Source organism: Pseudorasbora parva, chromosome 21, assembly GCF_024679245.1.
Source record: "Pseudorasbora parva isolate DD20220531a chromosome 21, ASM2467924v1, whole genome shotgun sequence".
Taxonomy (NCBI): domain Eukaryota; kingdom Metazoa; phylum Chordata; class Actinopteri; order Cypriniformes; family Gobionidae; genus Pseudorasbora; species Pseudorasbora parva.
Window position 1 is genome coordinate 11,136,537 of NC_090192.1, and position 7,500 is coordinate 11,144,036.

General features: G+C 47.7%; 18 non-coding genes across 18 annotated transcripts; all 18 read left to right on the forward strand.

The window, feature by feature from the left end:
• Nucleotides 1–7: 7 nt before the first annotated feature.
• Nucleotides 8–89, forward strand: trnal-uag (transfer RNA leucine (anticodon UAG)). Its single transcript has one exon. It is a non-coding gene; the product is annotated as a tRNA-Leu (tRNA).
• A 492-nt stretch (nt 90–581) lies between these two features.
• trnal-aag (transfer RNA leucine (anticodon AAG)) lies at nt 582–663 on the forward strand. Its single transcript has one exon. It is a non-coding gene; the product is annotated as a tRNA-Leu (tRNA).
• Nucleotides 664–881: 218 nt separating this feature from the next.
• On the forward strand, nt 882–963 carry trnal-uag (transfer RNA leucine (anticodon UAG)). Its single transcript has one exon. It is a non-coding gene; the product is annotated as a tRNA-Leu (tRNA).
• Nucleotides 964–1,455: 492 nt separating this feature from the next.
• trnal-aag (transfer RNA leucine (anticodon AAG)) lies at nt 1,456–1,537 on the forward strand. The gene has a single exon. It is a non-coding gene; the product is annotated as a tRNA-Leu (tRNA).
• A 218-nt stretch (nt 1,538–1,755) lies between these two features.
• On the forward strand, nt 1,756–1,837 carry trnav-uac (transfer RNA valine (anticodon UAC)). The gene has a single exon. It is a non-coding gene; the product is annotated as a tRNA-Val (tRNA).
• Nucleotides 1,838–2,329: 492 nt separating this feature from the next.
• On the forward strand, nt 2,330–2,411 carry trnal-aag (transfer RNA leucine (anticodon AAG)). The gene has a single exon. It is a non-coding gene; the product is annotated as a tRNA-Leu (tRNA).
• Nucleotides 2,412–2,627: 216 nt separating this feature from the next.
• Nucleotides 2,628–2,709, forward strand: trnal-aag (transfer RNA leucine (anticodon AAG)). The gene has a single exon. It is a non-coding gene; the product is annotated as a tRNA-Leu (tRNA).
• Nucleotides 2,710–2,927: 218 nt separating this feature from the next.
• On the forward strand, nt 2,928–3,009 carry trnal-uag (transfer RNA leucine (anticodon UAG)). Its single transcript has one exon. It is a non-coding gene; the product is annotated as a tRNA-Leu (tRNA).
• Nucleotides 3,010–3,501: 492 nt separating this feature from the next.
• Nucleotides 3,502–3,583, forward strand: trnal-aag (transfer RNA leucine (anticodon AAG)). The gene has a single exon. It is a non-coding gene; the product is annotated as a tRNA-Leu (tRNA).
• Nucleotides 3,584–3,801: 218 nt separating this feature from the next.
• Nucleotides 3,802–3,883, forward strand: trnal-uag (transfer RNA leucine (anticodon UAG)). The gene has a single exon. It is a non-coding gene; the product is annotated as a tRNA-Leu (tRNA).
• A 492-nt stretch (nt 3,884–4,375) lies between these two features.
• Nucleotides 4,376–4,457, forward strand: trnal-aag (transfer RNA leucine (anticodon AAG)). Its single transcript has one exon. It is a non-coding gene; the product is annotated as a tRNA-Leu (tRNA).
• A 218-nt stretch (nt 4,458–4,675) lies between these two features.
• On the forward strand, nt 4,676–4,757 carry trnal-uag (transfer RNA leucine (anticodon UAG)). The gene has a single exon. It is a non-coding gene; the product is annotated as a tRNA-Leu (tRNA).
• Nucleotides 4,758–5,249: 492 nt separating this feature from the next.
• On the forward strand, nt 5,250–5,331 carry trnal-aag (transfer RNA leucine (anticodon AAG)). Its single transcript has one exon. It is a non-coding gene; the product is annotated as a tRNA-Leu (tRNA).
• Nucleotides 5,332–5,549: 218 nt separating this feature from the next.
• Nucleotides 5,550–5,631, forward strand: trnav-uac (transfer RNA valine (anticodon UAC)). The gene has a single exon. It is a non-coding gene; the product is annotated as a tRNA-Val (tRNA).
• A 492-nt stretch (nt 5,632–6,123) lies between these two features.
• Nucleotides 6,124–6,205, forward strand: trnal-aag (transfer RNA leucine (anticodon AAG)). Its single transcript has one exon. It is a non-coding gene; the product is annotated as a tRNA-Leu (tRNA).
• Nucleotides 6,206–6,421: 216 nt separating this feature from the next.
• Nucleotides 6,422–6,503, forward strand: trnal-aag (transfer RNA leucine (anticodon AAG)). Its single transcript has one exon. It is a non-coding gene; the product is annotated as a tRNA-Leu (tRNA).
• Nucleotides 6,504–6,721: 218 nt separating this feature from the next.
• trnal-uag (transfer RNA leucine (anticodon UAG)) lies at nt 6,722–6,803 on the forward strand. Its single transcript has one exon. It is a non-coding gene; the product is annotated as a tRNA-Leu (tRNA).
• Nucleotides 6,804–7,295: 492 nt separating this feature from the next.
• trnal-aag (transfer RNA leucine (anticodon AAG)) lies at nt 7,296–7,377 on the forward strand. The gene has a single exon. It is a non-coding gene; the product is annotated as a tRNA-Leu (tRNA).
• Nucleotides 7,378–7,500: the final 123 nt, after the last annotated feature.

Genomic DNA, 7,500 nt, shown 5'->3' on the forward strand with positions numbered 1-7,500 from the left:
GCAGTGGGGTAGTGTGGCCGTGGGGTCTAAGGCGCTGGATTTAGGCTCCAGTCTCTTCCGGGGCGTGGGTTCGAATCCCACCACTGCCAGCATTGGTTTTAAAGAGGGCAATACACCTTAAGTGTGCTGCAAAACTGTGTAGCAGGAAATCTGCACCCTGTTGAATCAGGGACAACCAACAATTACAATTGTAGTAATTTCAGTTTAAAAATGAGTTGGAATCTAATAATAACATAGTCTTTAATCATAGAAGCAGCCGATTTGACTCAAGATTTTTTGGAAAATTGACAACTACCTCACGATTTTGAGTTTAACTTCAGCACAGCTAGCTGCCATTTTGGAGTAAGGCCCAATGGCTTTGATTAGATTATTCAGGTGTGTTTGATTAGAGATGGAATTGCAATCTGCAGATAGGGAGGCCTCCAGGAGTGTAACTGCGTACCCCTGCATTTATGAGGTCTTTTAATTTGTGGAGGAGCTCCTCCAAGGCACATGGAATGTCAACTGACTGACTTGTGGCCAAGTGCGACATTAAATTAAAATAAGAAGGCGAAAATGGCCCAGGGAAGGCACTCTCGCATGGTAGCGTGGCCGAGCGGTCTAAGGCGCTGGATTAAGGCTCCAGTCTCTTCGGGGGCGTGGGTTCGAATCCCACCGCTGCCAAGGAACACTTTTGGAAGGCTCTTGTGGCTGCTATGCCTGAGCATGACGACTGGAGAAGTGACACTGCATGCTCCCAGTCTCTTCCAAAACCAGCCACTTTTGCTTTCCTGAGCCTTACTTGACAGGCTTCAGGGCCTCACAATGAAGGTCCGCACCCAACATTTTCTCCTATTCTAGAAAAATGGGCAGAAAAAGGCCCCCGAAAGAAACAGCAGTGGGGTAGTGTGGCCGAGGGGTCTAAGGCGCTGGATTTAGGCTCCAGTCTCTTCGGGGGCGTGGGTTCGAATCCCACCACTGCCAGCATTGATTTTAAAGAGGGCAATACACCTTAAGTGTGCTGCAAAACTGTGTAGCAGGAAATCTGCACCCTGTTGAATCAGGGATAACCAAAAATTACAATTGTAGTAATTTCAATTTAAAAATGAGTTGGAATCTAATAATAACATAGTCTTTAATCATAGAAGCAGCCGATTTGACTCAAGATTTTTTGGAAAATTGACAACTACCTCACGATTTTGAGTTTAACTTCAGCATAGCTAGCTGCCATTTTGGAGTAAGGCCCAATGGCTTTGATTAGATGATTCAGGTGTGTTTGATTAGCGATGGAATTGCAATCTGCAGATATGGAGGCCTCCAGGAGTGTAACTGTGTACCCCTGCATTTATGAGGTCTTTTAATCTGTGGAGGAGTTCCTCCAAGGCACGTGGAATGTCAACTGACTGACTTGTGGCCAAGTGCGACATTAAATTAAAATAAGAAGGCGAAAATGGCCCCGGGAAGGAACTCTCGCATGGTAGCGTGGCCGAGCGGTCTAAGGCGCTGGATTAAGGCTCCAGTCTCTTCGGGGGCGTGGGTTCGAATCCCACCGCTGCCAAGGAACACTTTTGGAAGGCTCTTGTGGCTGCTATGCCTGAGCAAGACGACTGGAGAAGTGACACTGCATGCTCCCAGTCTCTTCCAAAACCAGCCACTTTTGCTTTTCTGAGCCTTACTCGACAGGCTTCAGGGCCTCACAATGAAGGTCCGCACCCAACATTTTCTCCTATTCTAGAAAAATGGGCAGAAAAAGGCCCCCGAAAGAAACAGCAGTGGGGTAGTGTGACCGAGGGGTCTAAGGCGCTGGATTTACGCTCCAGTCTCTTCGGGGGCGTGGGTTCGAATCCCACCACTGCCAGCATTGATTTTAAAGAGGGCAATACACCTTAAGTGTGCTGCAAAACTGTGTAGCAGGAAAGCTGCACCCTGTTGAATCAGGGACAACCAAAAATTACAATTGTAGTAATTTCAGTTTAAAAATGAGTTGGAATCTAATAATAACATAGTCTTTAATCATAGAAGCAGCCGATTTGACTCAAGATTTTTTGGAAAATTGACAACTACCTCACGATTTTGAGTTTAACTTCAGCACAGCTAGCTGCCATTTTGGAGTAAGGCCCAATGGCTTTGATTAGATAATTCAGGTGTGTTTGATTAGAGATGGAATTGCAATCTGCAGATAGGGAGGCCTCCAGGAGTGTAACTGCGTACCCCTGCATTTATGAGGTCTTTTAATTTGTGGAGGAGCTCCTCCAAGGCACATGGAATGTCAACTGACTGACTTGTGGCCAAGTGCGACATTAAATTAAAATAAGAAGGCGAAAATGGCCCAGGGAAGGCACTCTCGCATGGTAGCATGGCCGAGCGGTCTAAGGCGCTGGATTAAGGCTCCAGTCTCTTCGGGGGCGTGGGTTCGAATCCCACTGCTGCCAAGGAACACTTTTGGAAGGCTCTTGTGGCTGCTATGCCTGAGCATGACGACTGGAGAAGTGACACTGCATGCTCCCAGTCTCTTCCAAAACCAGCCACTTTTGCTTTCCTGAGCCTTACTCGACAGGCTTCAGGGCCTCACAATGAAGGTCCGCACCCAACATTTTCTCCTATTCTAGAAAAATGGGTAGAAAAAGGCAGGGAAGGCACTCTCGCATGGTAGCGTGGCCGAGCGGTCTAAGGCGCTGGATTAAGGCTCCAGTCTCTTCGGGGGCGTGGGTTAGAATCCCACCGCTGCCAAGGAACACTTTTGGAAGGCTCTTGTGGCTGCTATGCCTGAGCATGACGACTGGAGAAGTGACACTGCATGCTCCCAGTCTCTTCCAAAACCAGCCACTTTTGCTTTCCTGAGCCTTACTCGACAGGCTTCAGGGCCTCACAATGAAGGTCCGCACCCAACATTTTCTCCTATTCTAGAAAAATGGGCAGAAAAAGGCCCCCGAAAGAAACAGCAGTGGGGTAGTGTGGCCGAGGGGTCTAAGGCGCTGGATTTAGGCTCCAGTCTCTTCGGGGGCGTGGGTTCGAATCCCACCACTGCCAGCATTGATTTTAAAGAGGGCAATACACCTTAAGTGTGCTGCAAAACTGTGTAGCAGGAAATCTGCACCCTGTTGAATCAGGGACAACCAAAAATTACAATTGTAGTAATTTCAGTTTAAAAATGAGTTGGAATCTAATAATAACATAGTCTTTAATCATAGAAGCAGCCGATTTGACTCAAGATTTTTTGGAAAATTGACAACTACCTGACGATTTTGAGTTTAACTTCAGCACAGCTAGCTGCCATTTTGGAGTAAGGCCCAATGGCTTTGATTAGATGATTCAGGTGTGTTTGATTAGAGATGGAATTGCAATCTGCAGATAGGGAGGCCTCCAGGAGTGTAACTGCGTACCCCTGCATTTATGAGGTCTTTTAATCTGTGGAGGAGCTCCTCCAAGGCACATGGAATGTCAACTGACTGACTTGTGGCCAAGTGCGACATTAAATTAAAATAAGAAGGCGAAAATGGCCCAGGGAAGGCACTCTCGCATGGTAGCGTGGCCGGGCGGTCTAAGGCGCTGGATTAAGGCTCCAGTCTCTTCGGGGGCGTGGGTTCGAATCCCACCGCTGCCAAGGAACACTTTTGGAAGGCTCTTGTGGCTGCTATGGCTGAGCATGACGACTGGAGAAGTGACACTGCATGCTCCCAGTCTCTTCCAAAACCAGCCACTTTTGCTTTCCTGAGCCTTACTCGACAGGCTTCAGGGCCTCACAATGAAGGTCCGCACCCAACATTTTCTCCTATTCTAGAAAAATGGGCAGAAAAAGGCCCCCGAAAGAAACAGCAGTGGGGTAGTGTGGCCGAGGGGTCTAAGGCGCTGGATTTAGGCTCCAGTCTCTTCGGGGGCGTGGGTTCGAATCCCACCACTGCCAGCATTGGTTTTAAAGAGGGCAATACACCTTAAGTGTGCTGCAAAACTGTGTAGCAGGAAATCTGCACCCTGTTGAATCAGGGACAACCAAAAATTACAATTGTAGTAATTTCAGTTTAAAAATGAGTTGGAATCTAATAATAACATAGTCTTTAATCATAGAAGCAGCCGATTTGACTCAAGATTTTTTGGAAAATTGACAACTACCTCACGATTTTGAGTTTAACTTCAGCACAGCTAGCTGCCATTTTGGAGTAAGGCCCAATGGCTTTGATTAGATGATTCAGGTGTGTTTGATTAGAGATGGAATTGCAATCTGCAGATAGGGAGGCCTCCAGGAGTGTAACTGCGTACCCCTGCATTTATGAGGTCTTTTAATTTGTGGAGGAGCTCCTCCAAGGCACATGGAATGTCAACTGACTGACTTGTGGCCAAGTGCGACATTAAATTAAAATTAGAAGGCGAAAATGGCCCAGGGAAGGCACTCTCGCATGGTAGCGTGGCCGAGCGGTCTAAGGCGCTGGATTAAGGCTCCAGTCTCTTCGGGGGCGTGGGTTCGAATCCCACCGCTGCCAAGGAACACTTTTGGAAGGCTCTTGTTGCTGCTATGCCTGAGCATGACGACTGGAGAAGTGACACTGCATGCTCCCAGTCTCTTCCAAAACCAGCCACTTTTGCTTTCCTGAGCCTTACTTGACAGGCTTCAGGGCCTCACAATGAAGGTCCGCACCCAACATTTTCTCCTATTCTAGAAAAATGGGCAGAAAAAGGCCCCCGAAAGAAACAGCAGTGGGGTAGTGTGGCCGAGGGGTCTAAGGCGCTGGATTTAGGCTCCAGTCTCTTCGGGGGCGTGGGTTCGAATCCCACCACTGCCAGCATTGATTTTAAAGAGGGCAATACACCTTAAGTGTGCTGCAAAACTGTGTAGCAGGAAATCTGCACCCTGTTGAATCAGGGATAACCAAAAATTACAATTGTAGTAATTTCAATTTAAAAATGAGTTGGAATCTAATAATAACATAGTCTTTAATCATAGAAGCAGCCGATTTGACTCAAGATTTTTTGGAAAATTGACAACTACCTCACGATTTTGAGTTTAACTTCAGCATAGCTAGCTGCCATTTTGGAGTAAGGCCCAATGGCTTTGATTAGATGATTCAGGTGTGTTTGATTAGCGATGGAATTGCAATCTGCAGATACGGAGGCCTCCAGGAGTGTAACTGTGTACCCCTGCATTTATGAGGTCTTTTAATCTGTGGAGGAGTTCCTCCAAGGCACGTGGAATGTCAACTGACTGACTTGTGGCCAAGTGCGACATTAAATTAAAATAAGAAGGCGAAAATGGCCCAGGGAAGGAACTCTCGCATGGTAGCGTGGCCGAGCGGTCTAAGGCGCTGGATTAAGGCTCCAGTCTCTTCGGGGGCGTGGGTTCGAATCCCACCGCTGCCAAGGAACACTTTTGGAAGGCTCTTGTGGCTGCTTTGCCTGAGCAAGACGACTGGAGAAGTGACACTGCATGCTCCCAGTCTCTTCCAAAACCAGCCACTTTTGCTTTTCTGAGCCTTACTCGACAGGCTTCAGGGCCTCACAATGAAGGTCCGCACCCAACATTTTCTCCTATTCTAGAAAAATGGGCAGAAAAAGGCCCCCGAAAGAAACAGCAGTGGGGTAGTGTGACCGAGGGGTCTAAGGCGCTGGATTTACGCTCCAGTCTCTTCGGGGGCGTGGGTTCGAATCCCACCACTGCCAGCATTGATTTTAAAGAGGGCAATACACCTTAAGTGTGCTGCAAAACTGTGTAGCAGGAAATCTGCACCCTGCTGAATCAGGGACAACCAAAAATTACAATTGTAGTAATTTCAGTTTAAAAATGAGTTGGAATCTAATAATAACATAGTCTTTAATCATAGAAGCAGCCGATTTGACTCAAGATTTTTTGGAAAATTGACAACTACCTCACGATTTTGAGTTTAACTTCAGCACAGCTAGCTGCCATTTTGGAGTAAGGCCCAATGGCTTTGATTAGATAATTCAGGTGTGTTTGATTAGAGATGGAATTGCAATCTGCAGATAGGGAGGCCTCCAGGAGTGTAACTGCGTACCCCTGCATTTATGAGGTCTTTTAATTTGTGGAGGAGCTCCTCCAAGGCACATGGAATGTCAACTGACTGACTTGTGGCCAAGTGCGACATTAAATTAAAATAAGAAGGCGAAAATGGCCCAGGGAAGGCACTCTCGCATGGTAGCATGGCCGAGCGGTCTAAGGCGCTGGATTAAGGCTCCAGTCTCTTCGGGGGCGTGGGTTCGAATCCCACTGCTGCCAAGGAACACTTTTGGAAGGCTCTTGTGGCTGCTATGCCTGAGCATGACGACTGGAGAAGTGACACTGCATGCTCCCAGTCTCTTCCAAAACCAGCCACTTTTGCTTTCCTGAGCCTTACTCGACAGGCTTCAGGGCCTCACAATGAAGGTCCGCACCCAACATTTTCTCCTATTCTAGAAAAATGGGTAGAAAAAGGCAGGGAAGGCACTCTCGCATGGTAGCGTGGCCGAGCGGTCTAAGGCGCTGGATTAAGGCTCCAGTCTCTTCGGGGGCGTGGGTTAGAATCCCACCGCTGCCAAGGAACACTTTTGGAAGGCTCTTGTGGCTGCTATGCCTGAGCATGACGACTGGAGAAGTGACACTGCATGCTCCCAGTCTCTTCCAAAACCAGCCACTTTTGCTTTCCTGAGCCTTACTCGACAGGCTTCAGGGCCTCACAATGAAGGTCCGCACCCAACATTTTCTCCTATTCTAGAAAAATGGGCAGAAAAAGGCCCCCGAAAGAAACAGCAGTGGGGTAGTGTGGCCGAGGGGTCTAAGGCGCTGGATTTAGGCTCCAGTCTCTTCGGGGGCGTGGGTTCGAATCCCACCACTGCCAGCATTGATTTTAAAGAGGGCAATACACCTTAAGTGTGCTGCAAAACTGTGTAGCAGGAAATCTGCACCCTGTTGAATCAGGGACAACCAAAAATTACAATTGTAGTAATTTCAGTTTAAAAATGAGTTGGAATCTAATAATAACATAGTCTTTAATCATAGAAGCAGCCGATTTGACTCAAGATTTTTTGGAAAATTGACAACTACCTGACGATTTTGAGTTTAACTTCAGCACAGCTAGCTGCCATTTTGGAGTAAGGCCCAATGGCTTTGATTAGATGATTCAGGTGTGTTTGATTAGAGATGGAATTGCAATCTGCAGATAGGGAGGCCTCCAGGAGTGTAACTGCGTACCCCTGCATTTATGAGGTCTTTTAATCTGTGGAGGAGCTCCTCCAAGGCACATGGAATGTCAACTGACTGACTTGTGGCCAAGTGCGACATTAAATTAAAATAAGAAGGCGAAAATGGCCCAGGGAAGGCACTCTCGCATGGTAGCGTGGCCGGGCGGTCTAAGGCGCTGGATTAAGGCTCCAGTCTCTTCGGGGGCGTGGGTTCGAATCCCACCGCTGCCAAGGAACACTTTTGGAAGGCTCTTGTGGCTGCTATGGCTGAGCATGACGACTGGAGAAGTGACACTGCATGCTCCCAGTCTCTTCCAAAACCAGCCACTTTTGCTTTCCTGAGCCTTACTCGAC